At 41.7% G+C, this 9,443-nt stretch overlaps 1 protein-coding gene across 1 annotated transcript in view; it reads right to left on the minus strand.

The window, feature by feature from the left end:
* NLRC4 (NLR family CARD domain containing 4) overlaps positions 1 to 7,490 on the minus strand; it is a 47,594-nt gene extending 40,104 nt beyond the window's left edge. The window contains exon 1 of the mRNA XM_029593809.1: positions 7,257 to 7,490. The gene's annotated coding sequence lies outside the window, so the exon portion shown is untranslated. The remainder of the gene's footprint in view (positions 1 to 7,256) is intronic.
* Between the last annotated feature and the right edge of the window lie 1,953 nt (positions 7,491 to 9,443).

Below are 9,443 nucleotides of genomic sequence, written 5' to 3' on the forward strand. Positions count from 1 at the left end.
GTAGATTTTCCACATGGAAGCACCGATTTTCTACCATGCGCCCGTATGGTGGAAAATCTGTGGACTGTGCGCACATGCACATGGCGCACACGAGGCAGGGGATTTTCGCAATTTCCATGCAGCAATGCTCTCCAGTTCCCTCCCAGTCCGCCCCAATTAAGGAGTGGACTGGGAGGGAACTTCCTTACCCCCGTACCTAAACTCCCTTTCCCTTCCTCTCTCCTTCACACCCCCTAAACCCTACCCTCTTTTCTTTTTTTCTTCTTCTTTTGCAACATACTTCAGCTCCCAAGCTGAAGATAAGATATGCCATACTGGGTCAGGCCAAGGGTTCATCAAGCCCAGCATCCTCTTTCCAACACTGGCCAATCCAAGTCACAAGTTCCTGGCAAGTGCCCAAACATTAAATCAATCTCAAGTTACGATTCCTTATTGATTAATAGCAATTTATGGATTTTTCCTCTAGGAACTTATCTAAACCTTTTTTTAAATCCAGTTAAACTAACTGCTATAACCACATCCTCTGGCAATGAATTCCAGAGCTCGACTATGTGCTGACTGAAAAAGAATTTTCTTTGATTTGTTTTAAATGAGCTATGTGCTAACTTCATGGAGTGCACACTAGACCTATTATCTGAGAGAGTAAATAACCAAATTACATTAACTGTTCAAGTCCTTTCATGATTTTGTGGACCTCTATCATATCCCCCCCTTAGTTGTCTCTTCTCAGAACTGAACATCCCTAACCTCTTTAGCCTTTCCTCGTAGGGGAGCCGTTCCATGACCCTTATCATTTTGGTCGCCCTTCTCCAGAGCAATTATATCTTTTTTGAGATATGGGGCCCAGAATTGCACAGTATTCAAGGTGTGGTCTCACCATGGAGCGATACAGAGGCATTATGACATTTTCCATTTATTCACCACTCCCTTCCTAATAATCACTAACCTTCTGTTTGCTTTTTTGACCACCACAGCACACTGAGCCAACGATTTCAATGTATTATCCACTATGAAACCTAGATCTCTTCCCTGGGTGGTAACTCCTAAGATAGAACTTAGCATTGTGTAACTACAGAAAGGGTTATTTTTCCCTATATGCATCACCTTGCACTTGTCCACATTAAATTTCATATGCCATTTAGAATCCCAATCTTCCAGTCTCACAAGGTCTCCTGCAATTTTTCAAAATCCGGTTGAGATTTAACTACTCTGCATAATTTTGTGTCATCTGCAAATCTGATTATCTCTCTCATTGTACCCTTTTCCAGATCATTTATAAATATATTAAAAAGCACCAGTCCAAGTACAGATCCCTGAGGTACTTTACTGTACCTTTTCCACTGTGAAAACAAACCATTTAATCCTACTCTCTATTTCCTATCTTTTAACCAGTTTGCAATCCACAAAAGGACATCACCTCCTATCCCATGACTATTTAGTTTTCTTAGAAGCATCGCATGAGGGACTTTGTCGAATGCCTTCTGAAAATCCAAATACACCACATCTACCGGTTCATCTTTGTCCACATGTTTATTTACCCCTTCAAAAACATGTAGGAGATTTGTGAGGCAAGACTTCCCTTAGATAAATCCATGCTGGCTGTATCCCATTAAACCATGTCTATCTAAATGTTTTGTGATTTTATTCTTTATAACAGTTTTCACAATTTTTCATAGCACTGAAGTCAGGCTCACTGGTCTCTAGATTCTTGGTTCACCCTTGGAGCCCTTTTTAAATATTGGGGTTAAAATGGCTATCTTCCAATCTTCAGGTACAATTGATGATTTTAATGATAGGTTACAAATTGTAATAGGGCTGAAATTTCATTTTTTAGTTCTTTCAGAAACCTGGGGTGTATACCATCTGAAACAGGTGATTTACTACTCTTCAATTTTTCAATCTGGCCTACCACATCTTCCACATTCACCGTGATTTGGTTCAATTCATCTGAATCGGCACCCTTGAAAACAGTTTCTGGAATGGGTATCTCCAACATCCTCTTCAGTAAACACCAAAGCAAAGAATTTGTTTAGTCTTTCCATTATGGCTGTATTTTTCCTAAGAGCCCCTTTAACCTCTCAATCATCTAATGGTCCAACTGACTCCCTCGCAGGCTTTCTGCTTCGGATATATTTTTAAAAGTTTTTATTATGAGTTTTTGTCTGTGTGACCAAATTCTTTTCAAATTCTCTCTTAGCCTATCTTATCAATGTCTTACATTTAACTTGCCAATGCTTATGCTTTTTCCTATTTTCTTCTGATGGATCCTTCTTCCAAGTTTTGAATGAAGATCTTTTGGCTAAAACTGCCTCTTTCACTTCAGTTTTTAGCCATGCCGGGAATTGTTAGACCTTCCTTCCACCTTTTTTAATGCATGGAAAACATCTGGACTGTGCTTCTAAGATAGTATTTTTTAACAATGCCCACGCCTGTTGCGCACTCTTAACCTATGTAGCTGCACCTTTCAGTTTTTTTTTAACTATTATTCTTATTTTATCAAAGTTTCCCTTTTGAAGGTTTAATGCTAGAGCCATGGATTTACTTACTGCTCCCCCTTCCAGTCATTTGTTACGTCCACCGGTTGCGGCCACCCGCGGCCTGTGCAACTCACCTCATGTCATGTTTGGCCCTTTGTTCCGGGTGTTCTCGCGGCCACAACCAGCCACTGCCGCCACTTTCTGCCTAGCTTCCAGTACTCCATAAGGCGGCTGGAATGCCGTCGACCAACGTTCCAACCCTGGGCCTCCCTAAGCACGCACGCCATCAGTCCTCCTTTTAAAGGCCCTACGGCGGGAACTTCAGGCTCGTCCCCTACTGATGACATCAGTGGCCCGGGATAATTAAGGACTGCCTCTCTCCACGACTAACTGACTTGGCAACAAGTTCCTTGGTCCCTGCTCTAGTGCTTGCTCCAGTACTCCGGACCTGTTGTTCCTGCTCTATGGATTCCTGTTCTTCTCTTCGGGATCCTGCTTCTGCGCTCCGGCTCCTCAGGACCTGACTCAGCGCTTCTCCTGCACAGGACTCTGTCTCTGCGCTCCCACTCCTCGGGGCCTGGCTCAGCGCTTCTACATCTCAGGACCCTGTCTCTGAGCTCCCGCTCCTCAGGGCTTGGCTCAGCGCTTCTACATCTCGGGACACTGTCTCTACGTTCCCGCTCCTCGGGACCTGACTCAGCGCTTCTACATCACGAGACCCTGTAATTGCGCTTCCACCCCTCGGGGCCTGACTCAGTGCTTCTACATCGCGAGATCCTGTCTCTAAGCTCTTGCTCCTCAGGACCTGTCTTAGCGCTTCTACATCAAGGGACTCTGTCTCTGGACACCCGCTCCTCGGAGTATCCCTCAGCGCTTCGACATCACAGGATACTGCTACTGCGCTGTCACTCCTTGGACTTTGCCTCAGCGCTTCTACTCCACAAGAACCTGTTACTGCGGATTTGCTACACAGGGTCTGCTTCAACACTCTATCCTACAGGCTCCTGCTCCCACACTTCCTCTCACGGGCTCTGCCCCACGTGGTCCAGCTCTACTACCTCCAGAACTGCTGTAGCATCTCACCCCTCGGAGCCTTCTCTCTCTCTCTCCCCTCGAGGAACAATCTTCTGACAAGATGGTTGAGACGCCTGGTCCCGCTTGAATGGAAATCGACTCTTGCTAAAACATTTTTGATGTGCCCCTGATGAAGCTGAGTTAGCGAAACACCAGCCTGTGTAGGGCGATAAGAATGTTTGATTGCTAAGAGTCTGAGTCATCTTGATATCCGTGGATGGAGGACTATTTTAACTAAAATCTAAAAAAACAAAAACATTTTTTTGAAGTATTAAAGGATGATGAAGGTGGATGATTGAGAAGACCGGTTAGTGTCTATGATAAGGACATATAACGTCAGGCTTACTGACACCTTCTTAGGCTACAATTAAAAATACCTTGGTTTCCACATTTTTGCTATTAGGTAATTGAAATCTCCCATTATTACTGCACTATCAATTTGGTTAGCTTCCCTAATTTCTCTTAGCATTTCACTGTCTGTCTCATCATTTTGGGCAGGTAGATGGTAGTATATTCCTATCACTATACTCTTATTTATTTATTTATTTATTTATTTATTGGTTTTTATATACCGACAACCATTTGCACATCGTGTCGGTTTACAGATAACTTAAAACTTTTTGGCAGTGTCATTACATAGAACTTTTTGGCAGTGCCATTACATAGAACAGTAAACGATGCAAACAAGAGAAAAAACATGAACAAATGGAAACTGGATAACAACAGGAGCACATTGTAAAGATAATACAAGAAGCACATTGTGAGGATAATACATCGAGAAAAGTGTAAATAGCTCATGAGGTCATCAGGGAGAAAGTTATTGTGAGAAAAAGTCAACAGGGGCACATTGTAAAGAGTGATACAGGGAATGCATTATACACAGCTTAGAGGGTCATCAGGAAGATGGTTGTTGAGGGAAGGGTAGGCCTGTAGGAATAGCCAGGTTATTCCTGGCTATTCCTACAGGCCTACCCACACAAGGGATTTCTACCCATAAAAATTAGATTGTGCATTTAGTCTCTTGCAGGATCTTTATCCTGTTGGACTCTATGCCATGACGGTCATAAAGCGCCACCCTGCCACAACGTTGCTCCTATTACTGCAATATAATTTGTACCTTGGTGTAGCATTATCCCATTGATTATCCTCTTTACACCATTTCTCCGAGATGCCAATTAAGTCTATGTCATCATTCACTGCTATATGCTCTAACTCTCCCATTTTACTTCTTAGATTTCTGGCATTAGCATACAAACATTTCAAAGTGGTTTTTGTTTGTATTATCATTCTGCTTTTCACTTGTCAGGGATAAATTGGAATTTTTTAACTCAGGTGAGTTTTTAATTATAGGCACTTGAACAACTGTTGTTATTAGTGGAACCTCTCTGTTGCAATCCCCTAACTCTAATGCTTCATTAATGTCGAAGATACATCCCTCTGAACCATGCGCTGCTGAGTGACTGTCAGCTTTCCCCTATGATTTAGTTTAAAATCTGCTTTATCTCCTTTTTAAAAGTTAGTGCCTGCAGCCTGATTCCACCCTGGTTAAGGTGGTGCCCTTCCCTTCGGAAAGACTCCCCCTTCCCCAAAGGTTCCCCAGTTCCTTGCAAAACTGAATCCCTCTTCCTTGCACCATCGTCTGATCCACGCATTGAGACTCCGGAGCTCTGCTTGCCTCTGGCAATCTGCACATGGAACAGGGAGCATTTCAGAGAATGCTACCCTGAATGTTCTGGATTTCAGCCTTCTACCTAAGAGCCTAAATTTGGCATCCCGAACCTCACTCCCACATTTTCCTATGTTGTTGGTGCCCACATGAACAACAGCTGACTCCTACCTAGGTGACACATGAGGCCCACCACCTTCGCACCAGGTAGGCATGTTAACAGGTGAGCCTTATGCCCACCAGCCACCCAGCTGTCTACATTCCCAATAACTGAATCACCAACTATGACAGCCAACCTAACCCTTCCTTCCTGGGCAGTAGCCCTAGGAGACACATCGTCGGTGCGAGAACAGGTCTTTGCTACAGAATCATTTCCTGCTGCACCAGGTTGATGGTCTCTGACCAGAATACTTTCCTCCTCCAAGGCAGCACCAAGGCTGCCAGACTGAAGTTGGGACTTGGCTACTGTCTCCCTGAAAGTCTTGCCTATATACCTCTCTGTCCACCTCAGCTCCTCCAGGTCTGCCACTCTAACCTCCAGAGAGCGGACTCATTCTCTGAGAGACAGGAGCTCTTTGCACTGGGTGCACACATATAACCTCTCACCAGTGGGTAAAAAATCATACATGTGACACTCAATGCAAAAGACCAGAAGGCCCTCCTCTTGCTGTTGGACATCTTAATTTTGTTCAATTCCTAGTTAAGTTTAGGTAGCTATGGGAGTAGAAATGCGTACAATTAGGGTTCTTTAAATGTATTAGTGTATTCACTATTTATCTGGTAGTGACCTACAAGGGGATGATTAAACTCTTGATAAGGTGTGGGGAATTTCTGAATTTAAGTTAAAAGGCTGATTTTTTTTTTTTTTTTTGTGAAAGTGTCACGTGCCTATAAATTAAAGGATGAGCTAGGGATGAGTGGGAGGGAGGGAAAGACAAACACACAAACTCCTGATTTTTGCCTGCCCTCTGACTAGCTATTTAATACAAACACACTAACACACTAAAGAATATACCCCAATAGTTTATTTCTCCCCAAAACCTTTAAGCTCTAAAATGTCCCCAAGCAGTACTTACTGATTCTCCTCAGCCACTAACCAGCAAGGAGATCCTCTCCTCTCAGTGCTCCCACCAGTTATTAAGTCAAATTTGATAATGTTGTGATTACAATTACCAAGTGGTTCCAACACTGTTACCTCTCACACCAAATCCAGTTCCACTAAGGACTAGGTCTAAAATAGTTTCCCCTCTGGTTGTTCTTGTATCAACTGCTCCATGAAGCAGTCATTTATTTCATCTAAGAACTTTACTTCTATAGAATGTCCTGATGTAACATTTACCCAGTCAATACTGGGGTAATTGAAATCACCCATTATTATAATGCTGCTGATTTTGCTAGCTTCCCTAATTTCTTTTAGAATTTCATATTCTGTTAGTTCATTCTGGCCAGGTGGACAGTAATATACCCCATTAATATTTTATTCCCTTTTTCACCTGGAATTTCTATCCATAGAGATTCAACATGACATTTTGTTTCCTGCAGAACTTGTATCCTGTTTGAATCAATGCCCTCTTTAACATATATTGCCACCCCTCCACCAATTTGATTTATCCTATCATTTCGATATAATTTGTATCCTGGTATAACAGTGTCCCATTGGTTATCCTCTTCTCTCCAGGTCTCTGAGATGCCAATTATATCTACCGCTTCATCCAGTGCTATACACTGTTACTCTCCCATCTTATTTTTTGAGACTTCTAGCATTTGTATATAGATATTTCAAAGTATGCTAGAATTTGCCATGTAGGTGTTAATGCACTTATCTCCAGGCAAAGTGTGCTAGCACTTGCATAATGATTTCTGGTACTGTTGCATGTAACAAAACATTGAGTGAATTCCATCTTTCTTCAGTGCTAATTTCACTAGCCAAAAGTATTCACATATGCTCACATCCAACTTAATTTCCGCATTCAATTCACTTTATTTTTTTAAGAACAAGATAATTTACTTTTAAATTAAACAGTCAGACTGAGTCCTACCTGTCAATGAATAAACGGCAGCCAAAGTTCATATCCTTCTTTAAACTTCAGTGCAGGTTGCCTAGATGTGTTGCCCTGCCCTTAGGCAGGGGTTTATTTTGGGATCTTTAGGCTAGTACAATCCTTTAAAACAGCAGCAGTGTCAGAAGTGGAGGTATTCATTCTTTCCTGATAAACTGTCAGACAATGTTTCCTTTCAGCTTGGACACATTTTCACTTCCAGTTTAACTTGGTTTTAAAGTTTCCTGTACACACATACAATTAAACTTCCTGTTCCTGTTACAGCTGCATTTCAATATCTCCTCCCATCAGACCGTTTCAAGCTGTCAGCCTTTTCCTCAGCCTGTTTCTGAAATCTTACTGCTGTGGGCAGGGCAATGGTAATGGATATGGATAACCCACTGTACACATACTTTGTCTTATGTAATAACATTCATACATACATATATATCCAGGTGGTTTTTTTTTTAACTTTTTAAAACTTCTTTTGAATCCTAAGTACTTCTCTAAAATACACTGCTTACAGATTCTTTTTTTTTCATGTGCTTGTCTTGACTAGTTTGTAAGCTTCATGGAGCATGGACTGTCTGTTATGGATGTCTGTATAGTGCTGTGTATGTCTAGTAACACTTTAATTGTTTGAGCTTCTTTTGTCTCACAAATGTATAGACAATATTTTATACTGTTTGTACTGTTCAGAGTGTCAAAATTTAATAAAAATATATTACCAGAAAAAAAGATAAATAGTAGTAGTATTATATTTATTATATTTATATATTTACTTTCTTCCATTTTATACCACTTTTCCAGTAATAGCTCAAAGCGATTTACAGCAGTAAAATCATGAACAATCATAGGGCCTGATTTACTAAGGCTCTCCTCCCATTCTGTGTCTATGGGAAAAAATGCTTAGTAAATGAGGGCCATAGTAAGAAACATTTTAAAGGTGCACCCATAAAAATAACACCTCCAGTTTCTTCAGGGCAAGGCTGAAAGATCGGTAACTGGAGGCAAGATAAGAGATGGAGAGGCTACACTGACTACAGGTTCAGTGGCAGATTCGATTTAAGATGTTGTCTATTGTATTTAAATGCTTCAACCATTCCGGTCCCAAATAAATTATGAATTTGACACCTTATCTTTCCACTAGATCATTATGTTCATCACAGGAGGCATTGTTCCTCTACTTTCAATGGCCAAATTAGAGCCTGCTCATCAAACTGCCTTCGTTTGGTTTGCCCCAGCTTCTTGGAACTGACACCCCTGCTCTAGACAGATGTCAAGTAGAATAAACATAAGACCCTTGGGCCATTGAGGGGCCCACAAGGTTCTTTCATCTAGCCCACAGAAAACTGCTGAAAACTGGTACAGACAGTCTCAATGAAGTGAGGGATGAGTAGGGTACAGGTAATGTGCCAGCTGAAGGCTCTCCCATAGGAAGGCTGCAGCTGGAGTGCAGGAATATCTTGCTGGACCTCCCCCCTCTTCCATAAGAACAAGCCATACTGGATCAGACCAAGGGTCCATCAAGCCCAGTATCCTGTTTCCAACAGTGGCCAATCCAGGCCATAAGAACCTGGCAAGTACCCAAAAACTAAGTCTATTCCATGTTACTGTTGCTAGCAATAGCAGTGACTATTTTCTTAGTCAACTTAAATAATAACAGGTAATGGACTTCTCCTCCAAGAACTTATCCAATCCTTTTTTAAACACAGCTACACTAACTGCACTAACCACATCCTCTGGCAACAAATTCCAGAGTTTAATTGTGCGTTGAGTGAAAAAGAACTTTCTTCAATTAGTTTTAAATGTGCCACATGCTAACTTCATGGAGTGCCCCCCTAGTCTTTCTATTATCTGAAAGAGTAAATAACCAATTCACATCTATCTGTTCTAGACCTCTCATGATTTTAAACACCTCTATCATATCCCCCCTCAGCCATCTCTTCTCCAAACTGAAAAGTCCTAACCTCTTTAGTCTTTCCTCATAGGGGAGCTGTTCTATTCCCCTTATCATTTTTGGTAGCCCTTCTCCATCGCAACTATATCTTTTTTGAGATGTGGCGACCAGAATTGTACACAGTATTCAAGGTGCGGTCTCACTATGGAGCGATACAGAGGCGTTATGACATTTTCCGTTTTATTCACCATTCCCTTTCTAATAATTCCCAACATTCTGTTTGCTTT

Source organism: Rhinatrema bivittatum, chromosome 3 (genome assembly GCF_901001135.1).
Source record: "Rhinatrema bivittatum chromosome 3, aRhiBiv1.1, whole genome shotgun sequence".
NCBI lineage: Eukaryota > Metazoa > Chordata > Amphibia > Gymnophiona > Rhinatrematidae > Rhinatrema > Rhinatrema bivittatum.